The sequence below is a fragment of the Epinephelus lanceolatus genome, chromosome 12, assembly GCF_041903045.1.
Source record: "Epinephelus lanceolatus isolate andai-2023 chromosome 12, ASM4190304v1, whole genome shotgun sequence".
NCBI classification, from domain to species: domain Eukaryota; kingdom Metazoa; phylum Chordata; class Actinopteri; order Perciformes; family Serranidae; genus Epinephelus; species Epinephelus lanceolatus.
The window spans coordinates 6,394,747-6,412,635 of NC_135745.1; the positions used below are offsets into that span (position 1 = coordinate 6,394,747).

The 17,889-nt window shown below is 47.7% G+C and overlaps 8 non-coding genes and 22 pseudogenes across 8 annotated transcripts; all 30 read right to left on the minus strand.

Annotated features, from left to right (window-relative positions):
* Window positions 1-236: 236 nt before the first annotated feature.
* On the minus strand, window positions 237-417 carry LOC144465514 (U2 spliceosomal RNA; annotated as a pseudogene).
* Window positions 418-561: 144 nt separating this feature from the next.
* Window positions 562-670, minus strand: LOC144466038 (U5 spliceosomal RNA; annotated as a pseudogene).
* Window positions 671-1,115: 445 nt separating this feature from the next.
* Window positions 1,116-1,296, minus strand: LOC144465165 (U2 spliceosomal RNA; annotated as a pseudogene).
* Window positions 1,297-1,437: 141 nt separating this feature from the next.
* On the minus strand, window positions 1,438-1,552 carry LOC144465699 (U5 spliceosomal RNA). Its single transcript, XR_013492816.1, has one exon. It is a non-coding gene; the product is annotated as a U5 spliceosomal RNA (small nuclear RNA).
* Window positions 1,553-1,997: 445 nt separating this feature from the next.
* Window positions 1,998-2,178, minus strand: LOC144465170 (U2 spliceosomal RNA; annotated as a pseudogene).
* A 143-nt stretch (window positions 2,179-2,321) lies between these two features.
* Window positions 2,322-2,434, minus strand: LOC144465962 (U5 spliceosomal RNA). Its single transcript, XR_013493039.1, has one exon. It is a non-coding gene; the product is annotated as a U5 spliceosomal RNA (small nuclear RNA).
* A 445-nt stretch (window positions 2,435-2,879) lies between these two features.
* LOC144465525 (U2 spliceosomal RNA) lies at window positions 2,880-3,060 on the minus strand (annotated as a pseudogene).
* Window positions 3,061-3,203: 143 nt separating this feature from the next.
* Window positions 3,204-3,312, minus strand: LOC144466051 (U5 spliceosomal RNA; annotated as a pseudogene).
* Window positions 3,313-3,757: 445 nt separating this feature from the next.
* On the minus strand, window positions 3,758-3,938 carry LOC144465166 (U2 spliceosomal RNA; annotated as a pseudogene).
* A 141-nt stretch (window positions 3,939-4,079) lies between these two features.
* Window positions 4,080-4,194, minus strand: LOC144465841 (U5 spliceosomal RNA). The gene has a single exon (XR_013492930.1). It is a non-coding gene; the product is annotated as a U5 spliceosomal RNA (small nuclear RNA).
* Window positions 4,195-4,639: 445 nt separating this feature from the next.
* LOC144466244 (U2 spliceosomal RNA) lies at window positions 4,640-4,820 on the minus strand (annotated as a pseudogene).
* A 151-nt stretch (window positions 4,821-4,971) lies between these two features.
* Window positions 4,972-5,076, minus strand: LOC144465820 (U5 spliceosomal RNA; annotated as a pseudogene).
* Window positions 5,077-5,521: 445 nt separating this feature from the next.
* LOC144465537 (U2 spliceosomal RNA) lies at window positions 5,522-5,702 on the minus strand (annotated as a pseudogene).
* A 141-nt stretch (window positions 5,703-5,843) lies between these two features.
* On the minus strand, window positions 5,844-5,958 carry LOC144465663 (U5 spliceosomal RNA). Its single transcript, XR_013492783.1, has one exon. It is a non-coding gene; the product is annotated as a U5 spliceosomal RNA (small nuclear RNA).
* Window positions 5,959-6,403: 445 nt separating this feature from the next.
* LOC144466152 (U2 spliceosomal RNA) lies at window positions 6,404-6,584 on the minus strand (annotated as a pseudogene).
* Window positions 6,585-6,728: 144 nt separating this feature from the next.
* Window positions 6,729-6,837, minus strand: LOC144465990 (U5 spliceosomal RNA; annotated as a pseudogene).
* A 445-nt stretch (window positions 6,838-7,282) lies between these two features.
* LOC144465548 (U2 spliceosomal RNA) lies at window positions 7,283-7,463 on the minus strand (annotated as a pseudogene).
* Window positions 7,464-7,606: 143 nt separating this feature from the next.
* Window positions 7,607-7,719, minus strand: LOC144465805 (U5 spliceosomal RNA). The gene has a single exon (XR_013492907.1). It is a non-coding gene; the product is annotated as a U5 spliceosomal RNA (small nuclear RNA).
* A 445-nt stretch (window positions 7,720-8,164) lies between these two features.
* LOC144465167 (U2 spliceosomal RNA) lies at window positions 8,165-8,345 on the minus strand (annotated as a pseudogene).
* A 142-nt stretch (window positions 8,346-8,487) lies between these two features.
* Window positions 8,488-8,601, minus strand: LOC144465754 (U5 spliceosomal RNA). The gene has a single exon (XR_013492861.1). It is a non-coding gene; the product is annotated as a U5 spliceosomal RNA (small nuclear RNA).
* A 445-nt stretch (window positions 8,602-9,046) lies between these two features.
* Window positions 9,047-9,227, minus strand: LOC144465981 (U2 spliceosomal RNA; annotated as a pseudogene).
* A 143-nt stretch (window positions 9,228-9,370) lies between these two features.
* Window positions 9,371-9,483, minus strand: LOC144465806 (U5 spliceosomal RNA). Its single transcript, XR_013492908.1, has one exon. It is a non-coding gene; the product is annotated as a U5 spliceosomal RNA (small nuclear RNA).
* Window positions 9,484-9,928: 445 nt separating this feature from the next.
* On the minus strand, window positions 9,929-10,109 carry LOC144465168 (U2 spliceosomal RNA; annotated as a pseudogene).
* A 142-nt stretch (window positions 10,110-10,251) lies between these two features.
* LOC144465755 (U5 spliceosomal RNA) lies at window positions 10,252-10,365 on the minus strand. The gene has a single exon (XR_013492862.1). It is a non-coding gene; the product is annotated as a U5 spliceosomal RNA (small nuclear RNA).
* A 445-nt stretch (window positions 10,366-10,810) lies between these two features.
* LOC144465182 (U2 spliceosomal RNA) lies at window positions 10,811-10,991 on the minus strand (annotated as a pseudogene).
* Window positions 10,992-11,135: 144 nt separating this feature from the next.
* Window positions 11,136-11,244, minus strand: LOC144466035 (U5 spliceosomal RNA; annotated as a pseudogene).
* A 445-nt stretch (window positions 11,245-11,689) lies between these two features.
* On the minus strand, window positions 11,690-11,870 carry LOC144465183 (U2 spliceosomal RNA; annotated as a pseudogene).
* A 144-nt stretch (window positions 11,871-12,014) lies between these two features.
* Window positions 12,015-12,123, minus strand: LOC144466024 (U5 spliceosomal RNA; annotated as a pseudogene).
* A 445-nt stretch (window positions 12,124-12,568) lies between these two features.
* LOC144465625 (U2 spliceosomal RNA) lies at window positions 12,569-12,749 on the minus strand (annotated as a pseudogene).
* A 144-nt stretch (window positions 12,750-12,893) lies between these two features.
* Window positions 12,894-13,002, minus strand: LOC144465991 (U5 spliceosomal RNA; annotated as a pseudogene).
* Between the last annotated feature and the right edge of the window lie 4,887 nt (window positions 13,003-17,889).

The following is a 17,889-nucleotide window of genomic DNA, read 5'->3' on the forward strand; positions in this document are numbered from 1 at the left end:
TTTTGCTGTTGATTGGCTTTTACTCCAGTTGTCATGTTTTACAGCCATTTGAGACTGGGAGCCCAATGAGGTTCGCCAAGGGACATGGGTGATGAGGAGTCAACAGAGCCTATTTTGCCACAACGCCAGGCCATGAAGACAGCATCCAGTGGGACTCATTTGTTTCTCAGTCCAATGGCAATTTGAGCAATGGGCTGCTCCGTTTGCGTTGATATTTGGTTGTCCACAAGGCAGGAGAAGGGTGCGCCATTTCCAGCGGCGCTGCAATACCGGGTCGATGCGTGGAGTGAACGGAGCAAGCCCCTTTTTCAGCCCCCGACACAAAAAACATATGTTTAATGCTGTCGTCTTATTGAGGACATATCAGATATTAAACTGATGAGAACAGATACTACAGCCAAAAGGCCGAAAAGTGATGTGGCCCAACCGTTAGCTGCCCAACGCAATCTTCAGGCACAAGTGTCACTTGTCACAGTGCAATACTTTTCACTGGGCATCAAACACCTAAATCTAGCTCAGGCTTAAAATGGCTTTTCTGATCTTCACAAAAGCACAAGGCTAAGCCAAATGACAATGCCTGCCAAAAATAGCTTCAACTCATTGGTGTTCCTTTCCACAGAAGTCTTTAGTAAAAGGCGAAAGACTTGATTTTGAAAAGAAACCAGAGTAAGTACAGCCCTTTGATGAAGAACAGCCAAAGACCCTAGTCGTCCCAGTCAAAACACTCATGGTACGCCTGACTTGCCCCGCGATCCAAATCCCAGGCCACACCCATTCCCCTACCCCTGCCCACAATATCACCGTGGCAATATTTCCTCTCTGTCCTGTGTTTTTCTGCCAATTAAAAGTGCAAATCTCGCTGTATTTTTTGAGACTTCATTTTGCTGTTGATTGGCTTTTACTCCAGTTGTCATGTTTTACAGCCATTTGAGACTGGGAGCCCAATGAGGTTCGCCAAGGGACATGGGTGATGAGGAGTCAACAGAGCCTATTTTGCCACAACGCCAGGCCATGAAGACAGCATCCAGTGGGACTCATTTGTTTCTCAGTCCAATGGCAATTTGAGCAATGGGCCGCTCCGTTTGCGTCGATATTTGGTTGTCCACAAAGCAGGAGAAGGGTGCGCCATTTCCAGCGGCGCTGCAATACCGGGTCGATGCGTGGAGTGAACGGAGCAAGCCCCTTTTTCAGCCCCCGACACAAAAAACATATGTTTAATGCTGTCGTCTTATTGAGGACATATCAGATATTAAACTGATGAGAACATTTACTACAGCCAAAAGGCCGAAAAGTGATGTGGCCCAACCGTTAGCTGCCCAACGCAATCTTCAGGCACAAGTGTCACTTGTCACAGTGCAATACTTTTCACTGGGCATCAAACACCTAAATCTAGCTCAGGCTTAAAATGGCTTTTCTGATCTTCACAAAAGCACAAGGCTCAGCCAAACGGCAAAGCCTGCCAAAAATAGCTTCAACGCATTGGTGTTCCTTTCCACGGAAGTCTTTAGTAAAAGGCAAAAGACTTGTGCGTTATGAAAAGAAACCAGAGTAAGTACAGCCCTTTGATGAAGAACAGCCAAAGACCCTAGTCGTCCCAGTCAAAACACTCATGGTACGCCTGACTTGCCCCGCGATCCAAATCCCAGGCCACACCCATTCCCCTACCCCTGCCCACAATATCACCGTGGCAATATTTCCTCTCTGTCCTGTGTTTTTCTGCCAATTAAAAGTGCAAATCTCGCTGTATTTTTTGAGACTTCATTTTGCTGTTGATTGGCTTTTACTCCAGTTGTCATGTTTTACAGCCATTTGAGACTGGGAGCCCAATGAGGTTCGCCAAGGGACATGGGTGATGAGGAGTCAACAGAGCCTATTTTGCCACAACGCCAGGCCATGAAGACAGCATCCAGTGGGACTCATTTGTTTCTCAGTCCAATGGCAATTTGAGCAATGGGCCGCTCCGTTTGCGTTGATATTTGGTTGTCCACAAGGCAGGAGAAGGGTGCGCCATTTCCAGCGGCGCTGCAATACCGGGTCGATGCGTGGAGTGAACGGAGCAAGCCCCTTTTTCAGCCCCCGACACAAAAAACATATGTTTAATGTTGTCGTCTTATTGAGGACATATCAGATATTAAACTGATGAGAACAGATACTACAGCCAAAAGGCTGAAAAGTGATGTGGCCCAACCGTTAGCTGCCCAACGCAATCTTCAGGCACAAGTGTCACTTGTCACAGTGCAATACTTTTCACTGGGCATCAAACACCTAAATCTAGCTCAGGCTTAAAATGGCTTTTCTGATCTTCACAAAAGCACAAGGCTCAGCTAAACGGCAAAGCCTGCCAAAAATAGCTTCAACGCATTGGTGTTCCTTTCCACAGAAGTCTTTAGTAAAAGGTGAAAGACTTGTGCGTTATGAAAAGAAACCAGAGTAAGTACAGCCCTTTGATGAAGAACAGCCAAAGACCCTAGTCGTCCCAGTCAAAACACTCACGGTACGCCTGACTTGCCCCGCGATCCAAATCCCAGGCCACACCCATTCCCCTACCCCTGCCCACAATATCACTGTGGCAATATTTCCTCTCTGTCCTGTGTTTTTCTGCCAATTAAAAGTGCAAATCTCGCTGTATTTTTTGAGACTTCATTTTGCTGTTGATTGGCTTTTACTCCAGTTGTCATGTTTTACAGCCATTTGAGACTGGGAGCCCAATGAGGTTCGCCAAGGGACATGGGTGATGAGGAGTCAACAGAGCCTATTTTGCCACAACGCCAGGCCATGAAGACAGCATCCAGTGGGACTCATTTGTTTCTCAGTCCAATGGCAATTTGAGCAATGGGCTGCTCCGTTTGCGTTGATATTTGGTTGTCCACAAGGCAGCAGAAGGGTGCGCCATTTCCAGCGGCGCTGCAATACCGGGTCGATGCGTGGAGTGAACGGAGCAAGCCCCTTTTTCAGCCCCCGACACAAAAAACATATGTTTAATGCTGTCGTCTTATTGAGGACATATCAGATATTAAACTGATGAGAACAGATACTACAGCCAAAAGGCCGAAAAGTGATGTGGCCCAACCGTTAGCTGCCCAACGCAATCTTCAGGCACAAGTGTCACTTGTCACAGTGCAATACTTTTCACTGGGCATCAAACACCTAAATCTAGCTCAGGCTTAAAATGGCTTTTCTGATCTTCACAAAAGCACAAGGCTAAGCCAAATGACAATGCCTGCCCAAAATAGTTTCACGTCATTAGTTTTCCTTTCCACGGAAGTCTTTAGTAAATGCGAAAGACTTGATTTTGAAAAGAAACCAGAGTAAGTACAGCCCTTTGATGAAGAACAGCCAAAGACCCTAGTCGTCCCAGTCAAAACACTCATGGTACGCCTGACTTGCCCCGCGATCCAAATCCCAGGCCACACCCATTCCCCTACCCCTGCCCACAATATCACCGTGGCAATATTTCCTCTCTGTCCTGTGTTTTTCTGCCAATTAAAAGTGCAAATCTCGCTGTATTTTTTGAGACTTCATTTTGCTGTTGATTGGCTTTTACTCCAGTTGTCATGTTTTACAGCCATTTGAGACTGGGAGCCCAATGAGGTTCGCCAAGGGACATGGGTGATGAGGAGTCAACAGAGCCTATTTTGCCACAACGCCAGGCCATGAAGACAGCATCCAGTGGGACTCATTTGTTTCTCAGTCCAATGGCAATTTGAGCAATGGGCCGCTCCGTTTGCGTTGATATTTGGTTGTCCACAAGGCAGGAGAAGGGTGCGCCATTTCCAGCGGCGCTGCAATACCGGGTCGATGCGTGGAGTGAACGGAGCAAGCCCCTTTTTCAGCCCCCGACACAAAAAACATATGTTTAATGCTGTCGTCTTATTGAGGACATATCAGATATTAAACTGATGAGAACATTTACTACAGCCAAAAGGCCGAAAAGTGATGTGGCCCAACCGTTAGCTGCCCAACGCAATCTTCAGGCACAAGTGTCACTTGTCACAGTGCAATACTTTTCACTGGGCATCAAACACCTAAATCTAGCTCAGGCTTAAAATGGCTTTTCTGATCTTCACAAAAGCACAAGGCTCAGCCAAACGGCAAAGCCTGCCAAAAACAGCTTCAACGCATTGGTGTTCCTTTCCACGGAAGTCTTTAGTAAAAGGCAAAAGACTTGTGCGTTATGAAAAGAAACCAGAGTAAGTACAGCCCTTTGATGAAGAACAGCCAAAGACCCTAGTCGTCCCAGTCAAAACACTCACGGTACGCCTGACTTGCCCCGCAATCCAAATCCCAGGCCACACCCATTCCCCTACCCCTGCCCACAATATCACTGTGGCAATATTTCCTCTCTGTCCTGTGTTTTTCTGCCAATTAAAAGTGCAAATCTCGCTGTATTTTTTGAGACTTCATTTTGCTGTTGATTGGCTTTTACTCCAGTTGTCATGTTTTACAGCCATTTGAGACTGGGAGCCCAATGAGGTTCGCCAAGGGACATGGGTGATGAGGAGTCAACAGAGCCTATTTTGCCACAACGCCAGGCCATGAAGACAGCATCCAGTGGGACTCATTTGTTTCTCAGTCCAATGGCAATTTGAGCAATGGGCCGCTCCGTTTGCGTCGATATTTGGTTGTCCACAAGGCAGGAGAAGGGTGCGCCATTTCCAGCGGCGCTGCAATACCGGGTCGATGCGTGGAGTGAACGGAGCAAGCCCCTTTTTCAGCCCCCGACACAAAAAACATATGTTTAATGTTGTCGTCTTATTGAGGACATATCAGATATTAAACTGATGAGAACAGATACTACAGCCAAAAGGCCGAAAAGTGATGTGGCCCAACCGTTAGCTGCCCAACGCAATCTTCAGGCACAAGTGTCACTTGTCACAGTGCAATACTTTTCACTGGGCATCAAACACCTAAATCTAGCTCAGGCTTAAAATGGCTTTTCTGATCTTCACAAAAGCACAAGGCTAAGCCAAACGGCAAAGCCTGCCAAAAATAGCTTCAACTCATTGGTGTTCCTTTCCACGGAAGTCTTCAGTAAAAGGCGAAAGACTTGTGCGTTATGAAAAGAAACCAGAGTAAGTACAGCCCTTTGATGAAGAACAGCCAAAGACCCTAGTCGTCCCAGTCAAAACACTCATGGTACGCCTGACTTGCCCCGCGATCCAAATCCCAGGCCACACCCATTCCCCTACCCCTGCCCACAATATCACCGTGGCAATATTTCCTCTCTGTCCTGTGTTTTTCTGCCAATTAAAAGTGCAAATCTCGCTGTATTTTTTGAGACTTCATTTTGCTGTTGATTGGCTTTTACTCCAGTTGTCATGTTTTACAGCCATTTGAGACTGGGAGCCCAATGAGGTTCGCCAAGGGACATGGGTGATGAGGAGTCAACAGAGCCTATTTTGCCACAACGCCAGGCCATGAAGACAGCATCCAGTGGGACTCATTTGTTTCTCAGTCCAATGGCAATTTGAGCAATGGGCTGCTCCGTTTGCGTTGATATTTGGTTGTCCACAAGGCAGGAGAAGGGTGCGCCATTTCCAGCGGCGCTGCAATACCGGGTCGATGCGTGGAGTGAACGGAGCAAGCCCCTTTTTCAGCCCCCGACACAAAAAACATATGTTTAATGCTGTCGTCTTATTGAGGACATATCAGATATTAAACTGATGAGAACAGATACTACAGCCAAAAGGCCGAAAAGTGATGTGGCCCAACCGTTAGCTGCCCAACGCAATCTTCAGGCACAAGTGTCACTTGTCACAGTGCAATACTTTTCACTGGGCATCAAACACCTAAATCTAGCTCAGGCTTAAAATGGCTTTTCTGATCTTCACAAAAGCACAAGGCTCAGCCAAACGGCAAAACCTGCCAAAAATAGCTTCAACTCATTGGTGTTCCTTTCCACAGAAGTCTTTAGTAAAAGGCGAAAGACTTGTGCGTTATGAAAAGAAACCAGAGTAAGTACAGCCCTTTGATGAAGAACAGCCAAAGACCCTAGTCGTCCCAGTCAAAACACTGACGGTACGCCTGACTTGCCCCGCGATCCAAATCCCAGGCCACACCCATTCCCCTACCCCTGCCCACAATATCACCGTGGCAATATTTCCTCTCTGTCCTGTGTTTTTCTGCCAATTAAAAGTGCAAATCTCGCTGTATTTTTTGAGACTTCATTTTGCTGTTGATTGGCTTTTACTCCAGTTGTCATGTTTTACAGCCATTTGAGACTGGGAGCCCAATGAGGTTCGCCAAGGGACATGGGTGATGAGGAGTCAACAGAGCCTATTTTGCCACAACGCCAGGCCATGAAGACAGCATCCAGTGGGACTCATTTGTTTCTCAGTCCAATGGCAATTTGAGCAATGGGCCGCTCCGTTTGCGTCGATATTTGGTTGTCCACAAGGCAGGAGAAGGGTGCGCCATTTCCAGTGGCGCTGCAATACCGGGTCGATGCGTGGAGTGAACGGAGCAAGCCCCTTTTTCAGCCCCCGACACAAAAAACATATGTTTAATGCTGTCGTCTTATTGAGGACATATCAGATATTAAACTGATGAGAACATTTACTACAGCCAAAAGGCCGAAAAGTGATGTGGCCCAACCGTTAGCTGCCCAACGCAATCTTCAGGCACAAGTGTCACTTGTCACAGTGCAATACTTTTCACTGGGCATCAAACACCTAAATCTAGCTCAGGCTTAAAATGGCTTTTCTGATCTTCACAAAAGCACAAGGCTAAGCCAAATGACAATGCCTGCCAAAAATAGCTTCAACTCATTGGTGTTCCTTTCCACGGAAGTCTTTAGTAAAAGGCGAAAGACTTGATTTTGAAAAGAAACCAGAGTAAGTACAGCCCTTTGATGAAGAACAGCCAAAGACCCTAGTCGTCCCAGTCAAAACACTCATGGTACGCCTGACTTGCCCCGCGATCCAAATCCCAGGCCACACCCATTCCCCTACCCCTGCCCACAATATCACCGTGGCAATATTTCCTCTCTGTCCTGTGTTTTTCTGCCAATTAAAAGTGCAAATCTCGCTGTATTTTTTGAGACTTCATTTTGCTGTTGATTGGCTTTTACTCCAGTTGTCATGTTTTACAGCCATTTGAGACTGGGAGCCCAATGAGGTTCGCCAAGGGACATGGGTGATGAGGAGTCAACAGAGCCTATTTTGCCACAACGCCAGGCCATGAAGACAGCATCCAGTGGGACTCATTTGTTTCTCAGTCCAATGGCAATTTGAGCAATGGGCTGCTCCGTTTGCGTTGATATTTGGTTGTCCACAAGGCAGGAGAAGGGTGCGCCATTTCCAGCGGCGCTGCAATACCGGGTCGATGCGTGGAGTGAACGGAGCAAGCCCCTTTTTCAGCCCCCGACACAAAAAACATATGTTTAATGCTGTCGTCTTATTGAGGACATATCAGATATTAAACTGATGAGAACAGATACTACAGCCAAAAGGCCGAAAAGTGATGTGGCCCAACCGTTAGCTGCCCAACGCAATCTTCAGGCACAAGTGTCACTTGTCACAGTGCAATACTTTTCACTGGGCATCAAACACCTAAATCTAGCTCAGGCTTAAAATGGCTTTTCTGATCTTCACAAAAGCACAAGGCTCAGCTAAACGGCAAAGCCTGCCAAAAACAGCTTCAACGCATTGGTGTTCCTTTCCACGGAAGTCTTTAGTAAAAGGCGAAAGACTTGTGCGTTATGAAAAGAAACCAGAGTAAGTACAGCCCTTTGATGAAGAACAGCCAAAGACCCTAGTCGTCCCAGTCAAAACACTCATGGTACGCCTGACTTGCCCCGCGATCCAAATCCCAGGCCACACCCATTCCCCTACCCCTGCCCACAATATCACCGTGGCAATATTTCCTCTCTGTCCTGTGTTTTTCTGCCAATTAAAAGTGCAAATCTCGCTGTATTTTTTGAGACTTCATTTTGCTGTTGATTGGCTTTTACTCCAGTTGTCATGTTTTACAGCCATTTGAGACTGGGAGCCCAATGAGGTTCGCCAAGGGACATGGGTGATGAGGAGTCAACAGAGCCTATTTTGCCACAACGCCAGGCCATGAAGACAGCATCCAGTGGGACTCATTTGTTTCTCAGTCCAATGGCAATTTGAGCAATGGGCCGCTCCGTTTGCGTCGATATTTGGTTGTCCACAAGGCAGGAGAAGGGTGCGCCATTTCCAGCGGCGCTGCAATACCGGGTCGATGCGTGGAGTGAACGGAGCAAGCCCCTTTTTCAGCCCCCGACACAAAAAACATATGTTTAATGCTGTCGTCTTATTGAGGACATATCAGATATTAAACTGATGAGAACATTTACTACAGCCAAAAGGCCGAAAAGTGATGTGGCCCAACCGTTAGCTGCCCAACGCAATCTTCAGGCACAAGTGTCACTTGTCACAGTGCAATACTTTTCACTGGGCATCAAACACCTAAATCTAGCTCAGGCTTAAAATGGATTTTCTGATCTTCACAAAAGCACAAGGCTAAGCCAAATGACAAAGCCTGCCAAAAATAGCTTCAACTCATTGGTGTTCCTTTCCACGGAAGTCTTCAGTAAAAGGCGAAAGACTTGTGCGTTATGAAAAGAAACCAGAGTAAGTACAGCCCTTTGATGAAGAACAGCCAAAGACCCTAGTCGTCCCAGTCAAAACACTCATGGTACGCCTGACTTGCCCCGCGATCCAAATCCCAGGCCACACCCATTCCCCTACCCCTGCCCACAATATCACCGTGGCAATATTTCCTCTCTGTCCTGTGTTTTTCTGCCAATTAAAAGTGCAAATCTCGCTGTATTTTTTGAGACTTCATTTTGCTGTTGATTGGCTTTTACTCCAGTTGTCATGTTTTACAGCCATTTGAGACTGGGAGCCCAATGAGGTTCGCCAAGGGACATGGGTGATGAGGAGTCAACAGAGCCTATTTTGCCACAACGCCAGGCCATGAAGACAGCATCCAGTGGGACTCATTTGTTTCTCAGTCCAATGGCAATTTGAGCAATGGGCCGCTCCGTTTGCGTCGATATTTGGTTGTCCACAAGGCAGGAGAAGGGTGCGCCATTTCCAGCGGCGCTGCAATACCGGGTCGATGCGTGGAGTGAACGGAGCAAGCCCCTTTTTCAGCCCGCGACACAAAAAACATATGTTTAATGCTGTCGTCTTATTGAGGACATATCAGATATTAAACTGATGAGAACAGATACTACAGCCAAAAGGCCGAAAAGTGATGTGGCCCAACCGTTAGCTGCCCAACGCAATCTTCAGGCACAAGTGTCACTTGTCACAGTGCAATACTTTTCACTGGGCATCAAACACCTAAATCTAGCTCAGGCTTAAAATGGCTTTTCTGATCTTCACAAAAGCACAAGGCTCAGCTAAACGGCAAAGCCTGCCAAAAACAGCTTCAACGCATTGGTGTTCCTTTCCACGGAAGTCTTTAGTAAAAGGCGAAAGACTTGTGCGTTATGAAAAGAAACCAGAGTAAGTACAGCCCTTTGATGAAGAACAGCCAAAGACCCTAGTCGTCCCAGTCAAAACACTCATGGTACGCCTGACTTGCCCCGCGATCCAAATCCCAGGCCACACCCATTCCCCTACCCCTGCCCACAATATCACCGTGGCAATATTTCCTCTCTGTCCTGTGTTTTTCTGCCAATTAAAAGTGCAAATCTCGCTGTATTTTTTGAGACTTCATTTTGCTGTTGATTGGCTTTTACTCCAGTTGTCATGTTTTACAGCCATTTGAGACTGGGAGCCCAATGAGGTTCGCCAAGGGACATGGGTGATGAGGAGTCAACAGAGCCTATTTTGCCACAACGCCAGGCCATGAAGACAGCATCCAGTGGGACTCATTTGTTTCTCAGTCCAATGGCAATTTGAGCAATGGGCCGCTCCGTTTGCGTCGATATTTGGTTGTCCACAAGGCAGGAGAAGGGTGCGCCATTTCCAGCGGCGCTGCAATACCGGGTCGATGCGTGGAGTGAACGGAGCAAGCCCCTTTTTCAGCCCCCGACACAAAAAACATATGTTTAATGCTGTCGTCTTATTGAGGACATATCAGATATTAAACTGATGAGAACATTTACTACAGCCAAAAGGCCGAAAAGTGATGTGGCCCAACCGTTAGCTGCCCAACGCAATCTTCAGGCACAAGTGTCACTTGTCACAGTGCAATACTTTTCACTGGGCATCAAACACCTAAATCTAGCTCAGGCTTAAAATGGCTTTTCTGATCTTCACAAAAGCACAAGGCTAAGCCAAATGACAAAGCCTGCCAAAAATAGCTTCAACTCATTGGTGTTCCTTTCCACGGAAGTCTTCAGTAAAAGGCGAAAGACTTGTGCGTTATGAAAAGAAACCAGAGTAAGTACAGCCCTTTGATGAAGAACAGCCAAAGACCCTAGTCGTCCCAGTCAAAACACTCACGGTACGCCTGACTTGCCCCGCGATCCAAATCCCAGGCCACACCCATTCCCCTACCCCTGCCCACAATATCACCGTGGCAATATTTCCTCTCTGTCCTGTGTTTTTCTGCCAATTAAAAGTGCAAATCTCGCTGTATTTTTTGAGACTTCATTTTGCTGTTGATTGGCTTTTACTCCAGTTGTCATGTTTTACAGCCATTTGAGACTGGGAGCCCAATGAGGTTCGCCAAGGGACATGGGTGATGAGGAGTCAACAGAGCCTATTTTGCCACAACGCCAGGCCATGAAGACAGCATCCAGTGGGACTCATTTGTTTCTCAGTCCAATGGCAATTTGAGCAATGGGCCGCTCCGTTTGCGTTGATATTTGGTTGTCCACAAGGCAGGAGAAGGGTGCGCCATTTCCAGCGGCGCTGCAATACCGGGTCGATGCGTGGAGTGAACGCAGCAAGCCCCTTTTTCAGCCCCCGACACAAAAAACATATGTTTAATGCTGTCGTCTTATTGAGAACATATCAGATATTAAACTGATGAGAACAGATACTACAGCCAAAAGGCCGAAAAGTGATGTGGCCCAACCGTTAGCTGCCCAACGCAATCTTCAGGCACAAGTGTCACTTGTCACAGTGCAATACTTTTCACTGGGCATCAAACACCTAAATCTAGCTCAGGCTTAAAATGGCTTTTCTGATCTTCACAAAAGCACAAGGCTAAGCCAAATGACAATGCCTGCCAAAAATAGCTTCAACGCATTGGTGTTCCTTTCCACGGAAGTCTTTAGTAAAAGGCGAAAGACTTGATTTTGAAAAGAAACCAGAGTAAGTACAGCCCTTTGATGAAGAACAGCCAAAGACCCTAGTCGTCCCAGTCAAAACACTGACGGTACGCCTGACTTGCCCCGCGATCCAAATCCCAGGCCACACCCATTCCCCTATCCCTGCCCACAATATCACTGTGGCAATATTTCCTCTCTGTCCTGTGTTTTTCTGCCAATTAAAAGTGCAAATCTCGCTGTATTTTTTGAGACTTCATTTTGCTGTTGATTGGCTTTTACTCCAGTTGTCATGTTTTACAGCCATTTGAGACTGGGAGCCCAATGAGGTTCGCCAAGGGACATGGGTGATGAGGAGTCAACAGAGCCTATTTTGCCACAACGCCAGGCCATGAAGACAGCATCCAGTGGGACTCATTTGTTTCTCAGTCCAATGGCAATTTGAGCAATGGGCCGCTCCGTTTGCGTTGATATTTGGTTGTCCACAAGGCAGGAGAAGGGTGCGCCATTTCCAGCGGCGCTGCAATACCGGGTCGATGCGTGGAGTGAACGCAGCAAGCCCCTTTTTCAGCCCCCGACACAAAAAACATATGTTTAATGCTGTCGTCTTATTGAGAACATATCAGATATTAAACTGATGAGAACAGATACTACAGCCAAAAGGCCGAAAAGTGATGTGGCCCAACCGTTAGCTGCCCAACGCAATCTTCAGGCACAAGTGTCACTTGTCACTGTGCAATACTTTTCACTGGGCATCAAACACCTAAATCTAGCTCAGGCTTAAAATGGCTTTTCTGATCTTCACAAAAGCACAAGGCTAAGCCAAATGACAATGCCTTCCAAAAATAGCTTCAACGCATTGGTGTTCCTTTCCACGGAAGTCTTTAGTAAAAGGCGAAAGACTTGATTTTGAAAAGAAACCAGAGTAAGTACAGCCCTTTGATGAAGAACAGCCAAAGACCCTAGTCGTCCCAGTCAAAACACTGACGGTACGCCTGACTTGCCCCGCGATCCAAATCCCAGGCCACACCCATTCCCCTACCCCTGCCCACAATATCACCGTGGCAATATTTCCTCTCTGTCCTGTGTTTTTCTGCCAATTAAAAGTGCAAATCTCGCTGTATTTTTTGAGACTTCATTTTGCTGTTGATTGGCTTTTACTCCAGTTGTCATGTTTTACAGCCATTTGAGACTGGGAGCCCAATGAGGTTCGCCAAGGGACATGGGTGATGAGGAGTCAACAGAGCCTATTTTGCCACAACGCCAGGCCATGAAGACAGCATCCAGTGGGACTCATTTGTTTCTCAGTCCAATGGCAATTTGAGCAATGGGCCGCTCCGTTTGCGTTGATATTTGGTTGTCCACAAGGCAGGAGAAGGGTGCGCCATTTCCAGCGGCGCTGCAATACCGGGTCGATGCGTGGAGTGAACGGAGCAAGCCCCTTTTTCAGCCCCCGACACAAAAAACATATGTTTAATGCTGTCGTCTTATTGAGAACATATCAGATATTAAACTGATGAGAACAGATACTACAGCCAAAAGGCCGAAAAGTGATGTGGCCCAACCGTTAGCTGCCCAACGCAATCTTCAGGCACAAGTGTCACTTGTCACAGTGCAATACTTTTCACTGGGCATCAAACACCTAAATCTAGCTCAGGCTTAAAATGGCTTTTCTGATCTTCACAAAAGCACAAGGCTAAGCCAAATGACAATGCCTGCCAAAAATAGCTTCAACTCATTGGTGTTCCTTTCCACGGAAGTCTTTAGTAAAAGGCGAAAGACTTGATTTTGAAAAGAAACCAGAGTAAGTACAGCCCTTTGATGAAGAACAGCCAAAGACCCTAGTCGTCCCAGTCAAAACACTCATTGTACGCCTGACTTGCCCCGCGATCCAAATCCCAGGCCACACCCATTCCCCTACCCCTGCCCACAATATCACCGTGGCAATATTTCCTCTCTGTCCTGTGTTTTTCTGCCAATTAAAAGTGCAAATCTCGCTGTATTTTTTGAGACTTCATTTTGCTGTTGATTGGCTTTTACTCCAGTTGTCATGTTTTACAGCCATTTGAGACTGGGAGCCCAATGAGGTTCGCCAAGGGATATGGGTGATGAGGAGTCAACAGAGCCTATTTTGCCACAACGCCAGGCCATGAAGACAGCATCCAGTGGGACTCATTTGTTTCTCAGTCCAATGGCAATTTGAGCAATGGGCCGCTCCGTTTGCGTTGATATTTGGTTGTCCACAAGGCAGGAGAAGGGTGCGCCATTTCCAGCGGCGCTGCAATACCGGGTCGATGCGTGGAGTGAACGGAGCAAGCCCCTTTTTCAGCCCCCGACACAAAAAACATATGTTTAATGTTGTCGTCTTATTGAGGACATATCAGATGGTGCACCTGACTGTTGTGAATGTGTACATGTTAATTTGATTTCAATCATTTTGTTTTAAATCTGGGCATGAGGTGGACTCAGCCAGTGCTAAGAAAGGTCTGGTCTATGCCTGCCTGTTGGAGAGATAGAGAAAACATTAAAGAGTCAAATTGCAGTAAAAGATGTTGTATAGAAAATAGGCTACAACTTTTTTCCCCCCTGGAATTATTCTCTAAAATTTTACTGTTTATTGTCCCCCCCAACTATGTAATTGGATTTTCGCTCCTGCCCCATCCCTTCCAGGTATGAAGGAAACTTAGGGACATGTGCTCAGTTTTTACACCAGTGCTCCTTAGTCTTTAGTCAGCAACCTGTAACCTATGCCACTCATGCTTCTAAAATAGCATTTGTTATGAGTTTGCTTTCAGGACAGGCCACAGCTTGGGCCTTAGCAATTTCCGGCCAACGCCAAGACGTTTGTTCTAATTACGCTTGTTTTGCTGAAGAAATGAAAAAAGATTTTGATCATCCCGTTAAAGGGAGGGAAGCTATGGGAAAATTGTTAGATTTACGACAGGGCAACCAGTCAGTCTCCCAGTACGCCGTTTCTTTCCGCATACTTGCAGTAGAAAGCGGGTGGAATGATTCGGTTTTACAAGCTCTTTTCATAAGGGACCATTGGGGGAGGTTAAAGACGAATTGGCGGTGCGAGACGAAACAGCGTCCTTAAACGAGCTTCTTGATTTAGCCATTCGGTTAGATAACAGACTGAGGGAAAGACACAGGGAGAGATTAGATAGGCAGAGGCCCCGTGCTTTCACCTCCACCCCACTCAGTCCTGCCTCCGACAGACCCATTTCCTCCTCGCCTCTGTCGTCCCCTAACACATCTCATCCCGGCACCTCGGCCTCCCCGGTTCCGAAGGAGAGCCAGTGCAGTTGGGGCGGGCTTGGCTGACCCCAGCGGAGAGATAGCGGCGCTGGTGCAACCAGCTCTGCATCTACTGCGGTGGGGAGGGCCATTTCTTGGCTCAGTGTCTGGAGGTGCCAAAAGACCAGGCTCATCAGTAGGCGAGGGGGTGCTGGTGAGCCAAACTACCACTTCTACCACCTCTACAGGCAGACTACAAGCAAAGGGTATGTTGCATTACGCTCAGCTGACTACTCCCGTGCAGATTTTGGTGGATTCGGGGGCAGACGATAACCTCATAGACTCAGACTTTGTTACACGCAATAACCTTCCATTGATAAAGCTAAATTCGCCTAGAGAGGTCCGGGCTATTGACGGCAAACTACTGGAGGTTGTTACTCACAAGACTGAACTCATAAAGCTGACTTTTTCTGGTAACCACCATGAATACCTAGAGCTGAATGTAATGTCCTCTCCTCTGATTCCTGTTGTGCTCGGGATACCTTGGCTAAAATTGCACAACCCACACATAGACTGGGCCACGGCTACCATTTGTAGTTGGAGCAGTTACTGCCACGCTCACTGCCTACACTCCGCTATTCCAGGTAAAAACCCCATCGGTTTTAGTGCGCTAGAGAAAACTGATTTGACCTCTGTCCCCAGTGAATATCATAGCTCGGTCCTTGTTCAGCAAGGACCGAGCTATGTCGCTCCCCCCACACCAACCTTATGACTGTGGCATTGACTTGCTTCCAGGTGCTCTTCTCCCCACAAGGAGACTATACAACATTTCCCAACCTGAAAAAGAATCCATGGAGAAATATATTAACGACTCTCTAGCCGCAGGTCTCATCCGCTCCTCCTCATCTCCGGTGGGGGCCGTTTTTTTCTTCGTGGAGAAAAAGGACAAGACCCTACGCCCCTGTATCGACTACTCAGGTTTGAATGAGATCACAGTGAAAAACAAATATCTGCTCCCCTTCATAGACTCAGCTTTTGGTCCTCTCCATGAAGCAACCATCTTCTCAAAACTGAACTTAAGAAATGCATATCATCTGGTCAGAATCAGAGAGGGTGACGAGTGGAAAACTGCCTTCAGTACACATCTAGGACATTTTGAGTACTTAGTCATGCCTTTTGGCTTAACCAATGCACCTGCAGTTTTTCAGGCAATGGTGAATGATGTTTTGAGAGACCTGTTAAACAAAACTGTGTTTGTGTATCTCGACGACATTCTGATTTTCTCACGGACTCCTGAGGAACATGTTAACCATGTCCGGGAGGTCCTCAAGAGACTCTTGGACAACAAACTGTTTGTAAAAGCCGAAAAATGTGAATTTCACGTTTCCTCTGTCAACTTTCTAGGTTACGTGGTGGAGATGGGGCAGCTCAGACCAGACCCTGCTAAGATTAAAGCAGTGGAGGAGAGGCCGGTTCCTGCCACACGTAAGCAGCTACAGAGATTTTTGGGCTTTGCAAATTTTTATAGGAGGTTCATAAGGAACTACAGCCACATCGCTGCCCCTCTCACCCAGTTAACCTCGGTTAAAAAGTCTTTTGTCTGGTCTGCTGCTGCACAGAGCACTTTTGATAATCCGAAAGGAATGTTTACTAATGCACCTGTGTTGATTCACCCAGATCCCAAGCTGCAATTTGTGGTTGAGGTGGACGCCTCCGATTCAGGGGTAGGGGCCGTTCTCTCCCAGCGCTCGCCTGCGGACCAAAAACTCCACCCATATGCGTTTTTCTCCCGCCGCCTCACTCCGGCTGAGCGAAATTATGATGTGGGGAACCGAGAGTTGCTGGCGGTGGTCGTGGCTCTTCAGGAGTGGCGGCACTGGCTGGAGGGAGCTGCTCATCCTTTCGTCGTCTGGACGGACCACAAAAACCTGTCCTGGGGCGTCGGTGGCTTAGTGGTAGAGCAGGTGCCCCATGTACAAGGCTGTTGCCGCAGCGGCCCGGGTTCGAGTCCAGCCTGTGGCCCTTTGCTGCATGTCATCTCCTCTCTCTCTCCCCCTTTCACACTTAACTGTCCTGTGCATTAAAGGCAAAAAAAATGCCCAAAAAAATATCTTTAAAAAAAAACAAAACAAAAAAAAAACCTGTCCTACCTTCGCTCTGCACACCGGCTGAACCCCCGTCAGGCTCAATGAGCTCTTTTTCTGGGCAGGTTCAACCTCATACTCACCGATCAGCCGGGGTCCAAATATCAGAACGGTCCAGGATGCGCTTCGGAACCACCCAGCACCCGATGAGTGTCCTGCAGGCCAATTGTTTGTTCCCCTGCCTGCAAGATCCCCAGTGCTCCAGTGGGGGCACTCCTCTCGCATGGCATGTCATCCCGGGGTCCATCGGACTCTCTCCCTACTTCGCCAGTGGTTTTGGTGGCCTTCCATGACTGCAGACACCAGGGGGTTCATCGCTGCCTGCCCGGTCTGCGCCCAAAACAAGTCCTCATCGCGCCCCTGCTGGTCTTCTGCTCCCCTTGCCTGTTCCCCACCGCCCCTGGTCCCACATAGCAGTCGACTTCATCACCGGACTCCCACCTTCAGAGGGAAACACCACGGTACTCACCATAGTGGACCGTTTTTCCAAGGCAGTTCATTTTGTCCCTCTCCCTAAGCTCTCGTCAGCCTTGGAAACAGCCAATCTGCTTGTGCAACACATCTTTCATCTCCATGGCATTCCCCAGGACATCGTCTCGGACAAAGGTCCCCAGTTCATCTCGCAGGTTTGGAAGGCCTTCTGTCGCACCTTGGGCACCACGACCAGCCTCTCATCAGGGTACCACCCACAGTCCAATGGTCAGACAGAGCGTGCCAACCAGGACCTGGAGTCCGCTTTCAGGTGTGTGGCTTCCTGTCTCCCGGCCTCCTGGTGCCCCCTCCTACCGTGGGTGGAATATTCCCACAACTCCATGGTCAGCTCGGTGACAGGTATGTCACCTTTCATGGTGACCCATGGTTTTCAGCCTCCCCTATTCCCCAGCCAGGAACTGGAGGTTGCTGTCCCTTCGGTCCAGGCCCAGTTCCGTCGAGCTCGCCGGGTCTGGCAGGAAGCCGTTTATTGTGTCAAGCGGCTTTTTATAATAAACTGTTAAGAACTTTCACTCCGCCTGGTCTCTGCAACTTGAGTCCCGTTGGTTTTCAAGCCAGTCCGTAACACTTAGCTGCTCTGTCTTCTTGCCTTCTAGGCCTGCTAGCTCTCTGTGGTAGAGACCTCAGGTCGCCACTTATTCCTCCTACTTCGACACTCATTACTTCAACATATGTTTCATTTCATGTTGCATTTCATCATTAACTCTCTTTAAAGCTTCTGCATATGATATGTTATTGATTACCTTATATTTCTGCACCTCTTTTGCTTTAATCTGTACAGAACAGCCTCCAAATGCTGCCCTATGTTCTCCTCCACAGTTA